The sequence below is a fragment of the Nomascus leucogenys genome, chromosome 5 (genome assembly GCF_006542625.1).
Source record: "Nomascus leucogenys isolate Asia chromosome 5, Asia_NLE_v1, whole genome shotgun sequence".
Lineage (NCBI taxonomy): Eukaryota > Metazoa > Chordata > Mammalia > Primates > Hylobatidae > Nomascus > Nomascus leucogenys.
In genome coordinates this window covers 62,342,825-62,355,070 of record NC_044385.1, presented here as the reverse complement: position 1 = coordinate 62,355,070, position 12,246 = coordinate 62,342,825, and positions in this window count along the sequence as shown.

Below are 12,246 nucleotides of genomic sequence, written 5' to 3'. Positions count from 1 at the left end.
GTAACAAAGAAAAACATGGAACAGTATAACTATAACACTGTAATTCTGGTGTGTAAATTACTCATATCCTAAGTAGAAAGATTAAAAGGTAAACAGAACCACCACAGCTGGCTAATTTTTTGTATTTTTGGTAGAGACAGAGATGGGGTTTCACTGTGTTAGCCAGGATGGTCTTGATCTCCTGACCTGGTGATCCGCCCACCTCGGCCTCCCAAAGTACTGGGATTACAGGTGTGAGCCACCGCGCCCGGCCAAAATCTTTCAGCTTTTATTTGTCTGAGAAAGTCTGTATTTCTCCTTCACGTTTGAAGGATATTTTCACTAGATATGCCATCCTAAGGTAAAAATTTTTCTCCTTCAGCACATTGAATATGTTGTGCCACTCTCTTCTGGCCTGAAAAGTTTCCACTGAAAAGTCTGCTGTCAGTGGTACTGGAGCTCCATTTTATGTTGTTTCTTTTCTCTTGCTGCTTTTAGGATCCTTTCTTTGTCTGTCCTTGACTTCTGGGAGTTTGATTATTAAATGCCTGGAGCTATATCTGCTTTGGTGTTCTATAGCCTTCTTGTTCTTGAATATTGATATCCTTCTCTAGGTTTGGGAAGTTCTCTGTTATTATCCTTCTGAATAAACTTTCTACTCCTATCTTTCCCTCTACCTCCTCTTTAAGGCCAAAAACACTTAGACTTTCCCCTTTGAGGCTCTTTTCTAGATCTTATAGGTGTGCTTCATTCTTTTTTTATTGTATTTTTCTTTTGTGTCCTCTGACTATATTTTCAAATAGCATGTCCTCAAGCTCACTAATTCTTCTGCTTGATCAATTCTGCTATCAAGATATTCTGATGTATCCTTTAACATGTCCAGTGCATTTTTCAACTCCAGAATTTCTGCTTAATTCTTTTTAATTATTTCAATTTTTTTGTTAAACGTATTTGCTAGGAGTCTGACTTCCTTCTCTATGTTATTTTGAATTTCTTTGAGTTTCCTCAAATAAACCAATTTGAATTCTGTCTGAAAGGTCACATATCTCTGTCTCTCCAAGATTAGCCCCTGGTGCCCTATTTAGTTCATTTGGTGAGGTCATGTTTTCCTGGATGATCCTGATGCTTGTGGATGTTTGTTGGTGTCTGGGCATTGAAGTGTTAGGTATTTATTGTAGTCTGCACAGTCTGGGCTTGTTTGTACCTGGCCTTTTTGGGAAGGCTTTTCTGTTTGAAGGGACTTAAATGTTGTGACCTAAGTTTTTGGTCACTGCAGCTGTATCTGCATTAGGAGGCACGCCAAGCCCAGTAACACTGTGGTTCTTACAAACTTGTAGAGGTATCACCTTGCTGGACTTGGATAAGATCCAGAAGAATTCTCTGGAATACCAGGCAGAGACTCTTGTTCTCTTCCCTTATTTTCTTCCAAACAGATGGAGTCTCTCTCTTTGTGCTGAGCTCCCTGGAGCTGGGGGAGTGGTAACGCAAGCACCCCTGTGGCTACCATCACTGGGACTGTGCTGGATCAGACCTGAAGCCAGCACACCACTGGGTCTTGCCCAGGGCCTGCTGTAACCACTACCTGGCTACTGTCTATGTTTGCTTAAGGCCCTAGGGCTCTACAATTAGCGGGTAGTAAAGTCAGCCAGGCAGTCTCATGTCTTTCTCTTCAGGGTAGTGAGGTCCCCCAGACTCTGGCTGGGTCCAGAGGTGCTGTCCAGGAGCCAGGGCCTGGAGTCGAAAACCTTAGAAATTTACCTGGCACTCTATTCTACTGTGGCTAAAACCACAAGACAAAGTTCTTCCCCCTCTTTCCTCCCCTTTCCTCAGGCAGAGGAGTCTCTCCCCACGTCTACCGCCACCACAGGCCCACAGGGAGTACTGTCAGCGAACAACTGCTGTTCAGTTAAGGCCCAAGGGCCGTTTACTCAGCTTATGGTGAATGCTGCCAAGCCTGGGACTCACCCTTCAGGACAGTGGGCTCCCCTCTGACCCAGGGTATGTCCAGAGATGCCGTCTAAGAGCCAAGGCCTGGAACTGGGGACCCATAAATCCCACGTGGTGCTCTCCCCCACTGTGACCAAGCTGGTATCTAAGCTGCAAGCTTCCCTCTCCTTTTCTCAAGCGAAAGGAGTCTCTTCTTGTAGCCACCACAGCTTTGAATATGCAGGTCACACCTGAAGCCAGCATGTCTCAAGTCTCACCCAAGGCCTGTGGTGTGTACTACCTGGTTATCACTACTGATTATTCAGGGCCCAAGGGCTCTTTGGTCAGCAAGTGATGAATCCTGCCAGGACTGGGTCCTTTCCTTCAAGGCAGTGGGTTTCTTTCCAGCCCATAGTGTGTCTAGATATGTCATCTGGGAGCTGGGGCCTCACGACTCTGCCCTGTGCCCTATCCTACTGAGGCTAAGCTTACATCCAGGTTACAAAAACAAAGTTCTCTTTATTTTTCCCTCTCATCTCTTCAAGTGGAAGGAAGGGGTCTCTTCTGGAGCTGCAAGCTGTGTTGCCTGGGGTTGGGGAAGGAGTGATGCAAGCACCCCCTTAGCTGCCCTGGCTGCCGTCTCACTAGGGTAGTTGTCCCCCAGGCCCACTGGCTCTAAGCCCAGCACAGCACTAGGACTTGCATAGGAGTTGTAGTCTTTGTGGACTAGACAGACTCCTGAAAAAAAGAACAAGAAAATACTGGTCAGGTATTTTGTAGAATGTCCCTTAATTTGGGTTTATCTTATGTTTTCTCATGACTAGCCTGGGATTATGGATTTTTAAAAAATTAAGTCTGAACAGATGGGTTATGGATTTTTGAGAAGAAAACCAGAGAAGTGACATGCCTTTCCCATGTCATCATGTCAAGATGTATTTGATAATCAATGTGACTTTTTACAGTGATATTAACCTTGATCATTTTGTTAAGATGTTGTCTCCATGTAAAGTTATCATTTTTTCCTTTTCCCTACACTATTCATTAGAAAACAGTCATTAAGTTCAGCCACACTCAAAAAGAGAGGAATTAGATTCAATTTCCTGGCTGGGCACAGTGGCTCACACCTGTAATCCCAGCACTTTGGGAGGCCGAGGCGGGCAGATCACTTGAGGTCAGAAGTTCAAGACCAGCCTGGCCAACATGGCGAAACCCGATCTCTACTAAAAATACAAAAATTGGCAGTCATGGTGGCATGTTCCTGTAATCCCAGCTACTTGGGAGGCTGAGGCACAAGAATTGCTTGAACTCGGGAGGCAGAGGTTGCAGTGAGCCAAGATGGCACCACTGCACTCCAGCCTAGGCGACAGAATGAAACTCCATCTCAAAAACCAAAACAAAAGAGATTCCACTGCCTGAGAGAGGAATATCAAAGAATTTGTGCAATCACTATAGTAATTAATAAGTCCTTAGGGAAGAGGCATTTTGAGGCTATGTGGAAATCCTGCTTCTCTGTGAAGTTTCCCCGCCAATTTTTAGTGCCCATCAGTGGACCTTGACTCACAGGTCTTTTTCTTTTTCTTTGCTGCAGGGTGGTCTAATGATCTGTCTCCTGCCTACAAAATGCACCTAAAAGGGAGTTTAGAGATTTAGCTCTCATGGTGGGGTGATAAATAGATTCTCAGCCCTGATTACTATATGAGCTTCTGGTTTGGTTAGATTTTCTGTTTCTGCATTTCTTTCTTTTTTTTTTTGAGATGGAGTCTCGCTCTGTCGCCCAGGCTGGAGTGCAGTGGCGCGATCTCGGCTCACTGCGAGCTCCGCCCCCTGGGTTCACGCCATTCTCTTGCCTCAGCCTCCGGAGTAGCTGGGACTACAGGCGCCCGCCACCACGCCCGGCTAATTTTTTGTATATTTAGTAGAGACGGGGTTTCACCGTGTTAGCCAGGATGGTCTCGATCTCCTGACCTCGTGATCCACCCGCCTCGGCCTCCCAAAGTGCTGGAATTACAGGCGTGAGCCACCGTGTCTGGCTGTTTCTGCATTTCTTGAAGTTTGTCCCTCACAAAGATTGCTGGCCATTATTCTCTGATCAGTCCAGGTATGTGTTGTTGATTGTATTTAGGCTACAGGAAAAATCTGGGCTAAGAGGCTGCCACTGAAAACATTGATTAATGTCACAAGTCACATGGGAGGCAAGTTGTGAAATGACTAGAAAACCAGGTTTTTGGAAAACATTATGTAGCTGCACTATCTCTGTTTCTCTATTACTGTGATATCTCTCTTAGATTACTTTGGACTGAGCTGACAAGTTCCTGGTAAACAAAATCAGAGTAGGCATGCCGTCCTGGACATTGAGAGGGGCAGATGCCACGCTCTTGAGTGTGCATGTGCGGGGCAGGGGGCTGCATTTGGAACAGGCTTTGTAGTCAAGTACCCAGTCTATGCTAAGTCTCTGCGTGATATAGTTAGGTATTTCTCCTATGCATGATTATTTAATTAAAGACTGTCACTTTCCTTAGATTGGGAAGTTTTTAAAGGAAGGACTATTTCTATTTTGTTTATCACTGTGAGTCCAGCACATCTTCAGGCACATAATAGGCACTATATTATATTAACTGAATGAATGAATGACAAGTAACTTGGAGTTAGAAGTGTCCATGCTTTTCCTACAGTTTTCTCAACCTCCCCATAACTTCAATCACAGAAGCAGTCTTGTATTATGGTGATTATATTCTCTAGTACATATTAGAATAGTGCTATATTTACTTACACTATTAGGTAAGAAGACAGTTGTGGATTAGCCTAAGGACTAAGTTATATTGCAGAACACAGTTAAGGATAGATTGAATTGAGGTCTAAACAACTTTGAAGCATATGGGAACGATATAGATTGTGGAGTGGGGGATATTTGGATTCAAATCCCAGCATTACCACTTATTAGCTATGCATCGTAGAAATTAACTAATCTCCCTGAGATTCAATTTCTCCTCCTGTGTAATAGGAATAATAGTATCTTTCTCATAGCATTTATTGTGAGGATTAGGGGAAATTCTTTGTTTTTGTTTTTTTTTTGTTTGTTTGTTTTTTGCTACAGAGTCTCGCTCTGTCGCCCAGGCTGGAGTGCAGTGGCACAAACTTGGCTCACTGCAACCTCCACCTCCTGGGTGCAATCAGTTCTCTTGTCTCACCTCCCGAGTAGCTGGGACTACAGGTGCCTGCCACCATGCCACCCAGCTAATTTTTGTGTGTGTGTTTTTTTTTAGTAGAGATGGGGTTTCAACATATCAGTCAGGCTGGTCTCGAACTCCTTTTTGTTTTTTTTTTTTTTTGAGACAGAGTCTTGCTCTGTCGCCCAGGCTGGAGTGCAGTGGCGCAATCTCGGCTCACTGCAAGCTCCGCCTCCCGGGTTCACACCATTCTCCTGCCTCAGCCTCTCCGAGTAGCTGGGACTATAGGCGCCCGCCACCACGCCCAGCTAATTTTTTTGTATTTTTAGTAGAGACGGGGTTTCACTGTGGTCTCGATCTCCTGACCTCGTGATCCGCCCGCCTCAGCCTCCCAAAGTGCTGGGATTACAAGCATGAGCCGCCGCGTCCGGCCTGGTCTTGAACTCCTGACCTCAGGTGATCCATCTGCCTTGGCCTCCCAAAGTGCTGGGGTTACAGGCGTGAGCCACCACACCCAGCAGGAAATTTTATATGTATATATACATAGGTCTAAATATAGTTCATGTAAGAAATACGTATGTACTTACATGTGTATATATATGCATTTTATATAACACATATGTATACAGAAATATTCTAATATGTATATATGCATGTCTGCTATGCCTCTACCTCCTTATCTACCTATGTTATAAATCTGCAGTTCCTGACACATGGTCATTGTATGAGTCAGGGTCCACATTTAGTATTTCAATAGATTATTATTATTATTATTATTATTTTAGGACTGGGGAAGGGGAGCTTAACAGAAAAAAAATTAATAGAAGGAGCTGGTTAAACAGGTGTTAGGAGAGTGAAGAAGCAAAGAAGAAAGTAAATGCCGGAAGCAGCTACCACTCCCTGGTCCAGGGCACTAAGAGAAGAGGCTGGGGGATTAAAATCCAGAAACTGGAAGGAAAGGCCTGCCGTGCCCAAGAGGCGCCTGGTGCCAGTGCCTGGGCGGGTGGCGGGAGCGGGGAGAGGACACAATGTGGCTGGTTCCGGGAGTGCAAAACAAAAACAAAACAAAACATAAAAAAAAAAAACCAAAAAAAACCCGGAGACTGGTACTAACCGCTGCCAGGATGAAGGCTGGGTACAGACACAAATAACACTGACCTGACACAGAGAGGAACGAGCCCCTTTCCCTCCTCCCGGCTTGCAAGCTCCCTCTACTGCCCCGTATAGGCAGAGCCTAGCACGTCGCCAGCAAGCAAAGGGAAACGGGTTTTGCAGGGTCTGGGACCGGCCCCATCATGACAAAGCCAAGTATGTGCGCAAGCGAGGGGATGGAACGGAGAGACAATAGCTTAGCAACTTTAGTAACTTAATTTACTCATTCGCCATTTTAACAGCTGCCTAGAATTTCATTGTACAATTAGAGCACAATTTATCCATTTTCATGGTGCTAGATATTTATGTTGTTTCTGAATTTTTATTTGAAATGATGCTACAGTGAACATTCCTTTAATTCTTTTTGGATCATAAATTTTTGGGGAAGAGCTGGCACGACATTCTGCAAAGCATAAAGGAGTTATTAATATATTTTCATCCACTATTGAATGTTTAAATATTATATAAGTCCAGGTGTGGTAAGTACTATGAGCACACTATTTTCTCCCATTTCATCCTCTTGGCGAGAGAACTCTCCTAGAAAGAAGACGAGCACCTAGCAGAATGCTTTGAATAGAGCAGGTTTCAATAAAGATTTGACATTGATGATGCTGAAGAGATAACCTGGCTAGTAACATGATGTTGCATAGAGATTTCAAACATTAATTTCCTTCTTTGCGGATTGTAAGCAAACACAAACAACACGTGCTAATGGTAAATGTGGTAAAGCGCTCATTTCTCTGAGTTGGTCAATATTTAGCTGAGTCATGTCAGTTCAAAGCCTCCGACAATGTTTCTCCTTCATTAAGCAAGTCATCTCTCAGATATTCTGTAATTTTCTGTATATCTTCCTTATTATATGGTTAGTTTTTCTGTTAAGGATCATGTGTGGGCCGGGCATGGTGGCTCATGCCTGTAATCCCAGCACTTTGGGAGGCCAAGGCAGGCAGATCACGAGGTCAAGAGATCAAGACCATCCTGGCTAACATGGTGAAACCCCATCTCTACTAAAAATACAAAAAATTAGCTGGGCGTGGTGGCGAGTGCCTGTAATCCCAGCTACTTGGGAGGCTGAGGCAGGAGAATCTCTTGAACCCGGGAGGCGGAGGTTGCAGTGAGCTGAGATCACGCCATTGCACTCCAGCCTGGGTGACAGAGCGAGACTCTTTTGCAAAAAAAAAAAAAAAAAAAAAAAATCGTGTGGGCCGGGTGCAGTGTCTCACCCTGTAATCCTAGCACTTTGGGAGGCCGAAGTGGGAGGATAGATTCAAGCCAGGAGTTCGAGACCAGCCTGGGCAAAATAGCAAGAACCTTGTCTCTACAAAAAAATTTTTAAAATTAGCTGGGTATAGTGGCACATGCCTGTAATCCCAGCTATTTGGGAGGATGAGGTGGAAGGATCACTTGGGCCCAGGAGTTCTAGGAACCCTCAACTTCACTCCAGCCGGGGTGGAGCAAGGCCCTGTCAAAAAAAAAAAAAAAAAAAAAAGGCCGGGTGTGGTGGCTCACGCCTGTAGTCCCAGCATTTTGGGAGGCTGAGGTGGGAGGATCACTTGAGGTCCAGAGTTCAAGACCAGTCTGGCCAACATGGCGAAACCCCATCTCTAATAAAAATACAAAACTTAGCCGGGTGTGGTGGCAGGTGCCTGTAATCCCACCTCGTCAGGAGGCTGAGGCAGGAGAATCGCTTTAACCGGGAGGCGGAGGTTGCAGTGAACCTAGATGGTGCCATTGCACTCCAGCCTGGGTGACAGAGTGAGCTTTTGTTTCAAAAAAAAAAAAAAAGACAGAAAGGAAAGGAAGACAAAGGAACGAAGAGAAAGAGAGTGAGAGAAAGAAAGAAAGAAAGGGAAAGAAAGAAGGAAAGAAAGAGAAAGGAAGGAAGGGAGGGAGGGAGGGAAGGAGGGAGGGAGGGAGGGAAAGGAAAGGAAAGTCATGCTTGGTGTATGCAAGGCAGATAAAAAATTTTTGGAAAAGCAAGGCTGCCACCTTGTGGAACATTTGTATTAAATGCTTTCACTTTAAATCAACTGTAACGCTACAAGTGATTTGCAGGATTCTTTTAATTTTTCTCAATACGAGTTTTCTCCCTGCATTTCATTATTTTGTCTCATTTATTCTATGGCATCGATGTGGTATTAGTGTCGGTTTGCACTCCAGCTTTTGAAGATATGCAGTTTCCATTAAAGAAAACTTAGTGACTCACTTTTCCTCTGCCGCCTTCGTCTACGGATCTGTGTGCTTATCTGCATTGAACTCTGACTTTGAAGTCTGCCTTGTACTCCCTCAGAAAAAGATCAGGAAAATGTCTTTAAAAGTCCATTAACTGTTACAATTTAGAATTAAACACCTGTCACTTCCAAGGCAGAGGTGAGAAAATGTGAAGTTAAACAAATCACAGGGGATACCCACTGGGGTCAGGAGTGCCTCCTCTGAGCATGGAAACTTCTCTCCCTAACTGGCTCGAGTTGAGTTCAGCTGTTCCACATGTGCACTTGATGTTGGATCTTCTTTGGCAGGATGTTGGCAGAGACATTGGAATCTAGAGAACTGTTTAAGGCACACGCCCGGCAACGTGGGCACTGCTTTTTCTCCTTTCTTCTTGTTCCCTGGCTTATACATCACTGGGGCAGAGGTGAGGGGTGGCAGAAATATCACTTATGAGATCAGAAAATGAAAACCCAGGACTCAAAAGGCTGGTAGCTGAGGGTCTAGACGAGTCCTCTCTGCTTACTTAAATCCCTACTGTCTTACCTCTTGGCCCACAATAAAAGTAAAACATGCCCCAGGCAGAGAAAAAGCAAAATATTATGAACTGAATTAAAACCATGTACATAGCTCTCAATTTATTGCATGCTGTCAAATGTATTGGCTATAAAGGGATAAGTATGTCAATGTCTTGGAGGCAGGCAGCCAATTTGAAAGTTCTCCTGGTTGGCCATGGTGGCTCATGTCTGTAGTCCCACCCAGCACTTTGGGAGGCTGAGGTGGGTGGGTCACTTGAGGTCAGGAGTTTGAGACCAACTTGGCCAACATGACGAAACCCCGTCTCCTGAAAATACAAAAATTAGCTGGCTGTGGTGGTGCATGCCTGTAGTCCCAGCTACTTGGTAGGCTGAGGCACGAGAATAACTTGAACCTGGGAGGCAGAGGTTGCAGTGAGCCAAGATCATGCCACTGCACACTCCAGCCAGAGCAAGACTCTGTCTAAAAAAAAAAAAGAAGGTTCTCCTGAAACTTATTTGTGACTTTCACCCTGATCCTCTAGTGTTGAGTGTAATTTGCCCTGCAGTCCCCTGGAGTCTCCTAAGCTGGTCTTAGCCTACAGAATTGCACAGCTTAGAGTAACAATCCACTGCTTCCGCCCAGCACCCTTGCTGCCATCTGGGAGTAGTCACCCCCATCTTTTAGAAAATGTTCCTTCCGGCAGGGCGCGGTGGCTCACGCCTGTAATCCCAGCACTTTGGGAGGCCGAGGCGGGTGGATCACTAGGTCAGGAGTTCGAGACCATCCTGGCTAACACGGTGAAATGCTGTCTCTACTAAAAATACAAAAAACATTTAGCCGGGCGTAGTGGCGGGCGCCTGTAGTCCCAGCTACTCCGGAGGCTGAGGCAGGAGAATGGCGTGAACCCCAGGAGGCAGAGCTTGCAGTGAGCCGAGATTGAGCCACTGCACTCCAGCCTGGGCCACAAAGCGAGATTCCGTCTCAAAAAAAAGAAAGAAAGAAAATGTTCCTTCCCTGCTGCCCTCCAACAGCGCAGGGGCGTGGCAGCTGCCGTGTTGGTATAGACCCTGCCCTCCTGGCTGCAGTGGATTGGTCTGGAATAGAACCTGGTTCAGACAGGGCAGCCAATCAGCCCCTTTCCCAGGGATTTTTGACTCTTAGGGAGAGCATAGTTAGAATTTCTCTGTTGTACATACAGTAAAAGAGAATGAAATTGCTACCCAGATCGAAGTAGAGAAAAGCCTGGTGAGAGTTCCGAGGGCTTCAGGTCCTCAGTTGGAGTTTTCCTACGTCCCAGCTGCTCCCCTGACCTCCCCAGGTTTGACCCTGTGACACTCCTGTAGACCTTTCCTATCCACTCCTCTTTTGTCTAACCCATTTCGAGATGGCTTTCTGTTGTTTCTGTCCAAGAGTCTTAATGATTACATATGGAGAAACCTGTATCAAGGTCCCAGCGTGGCCAGGAAGGATTGGAGTACCAAAGAGTATTCCTTCCCTGTAAGCAGATGATATGGAAAGCAGATTATCAGAAGGTTGCTCGGAGACCGTAAAATCAGAACAAGGTGTACTAACACAATAATGTGATTAACAGCAACAGGCTCTGCTAATCTAATGTGCTCATCTTTAAATAGGAATAGATCTGTCACGAAAGGAGAATGCTTCGTTGCTAGGGCTCCCTTTATTTGGAAAGCTCTTGGATGACCACTGCACTGCTTGTTTCTGTGGCCTCTTTTCTATGCTTGCATGACTGACTCAATGCTCTTTATGATTTATTTATTTCTTCAGGGATTCAAAAATATTTATTGGACATCTACTCTATGACAGGTGCTGTTTCAAGTTTCAAGAACACAATGGTGAATAAAGAAAAATTCCTGCTGTAGTCCCAGCTACTCGGGAAGCTAAGCCAGGGGGATTGCTTGAGCCCAGGAGGTCAGGACTAGCCTGGACAACATAGTGAGACCCTGTCTCTAAAAAGGAAAAAAAATCCCTGCTTTTATGGAACTTACATTCTAATAGGATAAGCAGATAAAAACAGATATCTATATATATGTATATATACACACTTCAAGTGGAGATCAAGTTCTAGTAAGAGAAACAACGTAGGGAAAGAGGGTGGGGGCACAATGGGGATTGGTTTGTTATGGTCTTTTTTTTTTTTTCTCCTTCCAGTTTATTTATTTTTCTCTCTAAGACCAATTTACAGTCTATCAGCACTGTGTGAGCACCTGTTTCACCACATACACAAACCCCTCCAAGACTATAAGGATATCATTAAGCTTTATATCACTGTCAGGTAGTAAACACAGTTTTGTACATACTTTGCATTTTGTTTCTCCTGAGGTTCAATGTTTTCCATGGGTAAACAATAAATATGTTAGAACATATTTATTCAAGATGAGACATTATTCTCCTGGTGAGACATCTTGGTCTAATGCTGACTCTGGGGACATTTGGTTGTTGACTGTGAGGTGGCTATCTACATGTGGAGTGGAAGAGTCCTGGCCTCGGATTGAGGAGAACAAGGTCAACTTCTCACCTCATTCGCTTCTGGCTTTTGCGACCTTGGACAAGTTTAACTTTCTCTCTCCTAGTGTTAGTTTTCTTGTGTGTAAGTGCTGCCTTCTCACTGTGAGCTCACATGGCCTTTCCTCAGTGTGTGCGCAGAGCTCTCTCTCTTCTACTTTTTTAAAATGAATTATTTAATTTGGAGGACCAAGTGCAGAATCTTCCTCTACTTATAAGGCCACCAATCCTAGCCAATTAGGAACTCATTCTAATGACCTCATTTAACCTTAATTACCTCTTACAAGTCCTGTCTAGGAATACAGTTGTATTGGGGTTCAGGGCTTCAATATATGAATTTGGGGGGATGGGGAGACAATTCAGTCCATAGTAGACACTTTCTCGAAGAGTAGTTACAATGTTTATAAGAGACAATGTAGGTAAAAGTAGTTTCAGTTACATGCAGTTAAATGCAGTTTATTATCCCTTCAGAATCCTCTGCAGAAGAGGCACCTAATAAATATTATTTATTTGGACTTAACCTAAGGTATTATTCTTTATATAGTGCCTTCCTATGGAATGATTGAAAACATGTTTATCATTTTGCTGCGCAGTTTATTTCTTATAGGGTCATGGCTAATAAAAAACATGGGAAAATGACCCTCACTAATACAGTCATTAATTTAAATAAGGAAATGTAATTTCAAATTTTTTCTTTTTGGGGGCCTATTAGGTTAACAATGCTTTTAAAAATTTATTATAAGTGTTATAAAACAGGAATTTCCATATTATG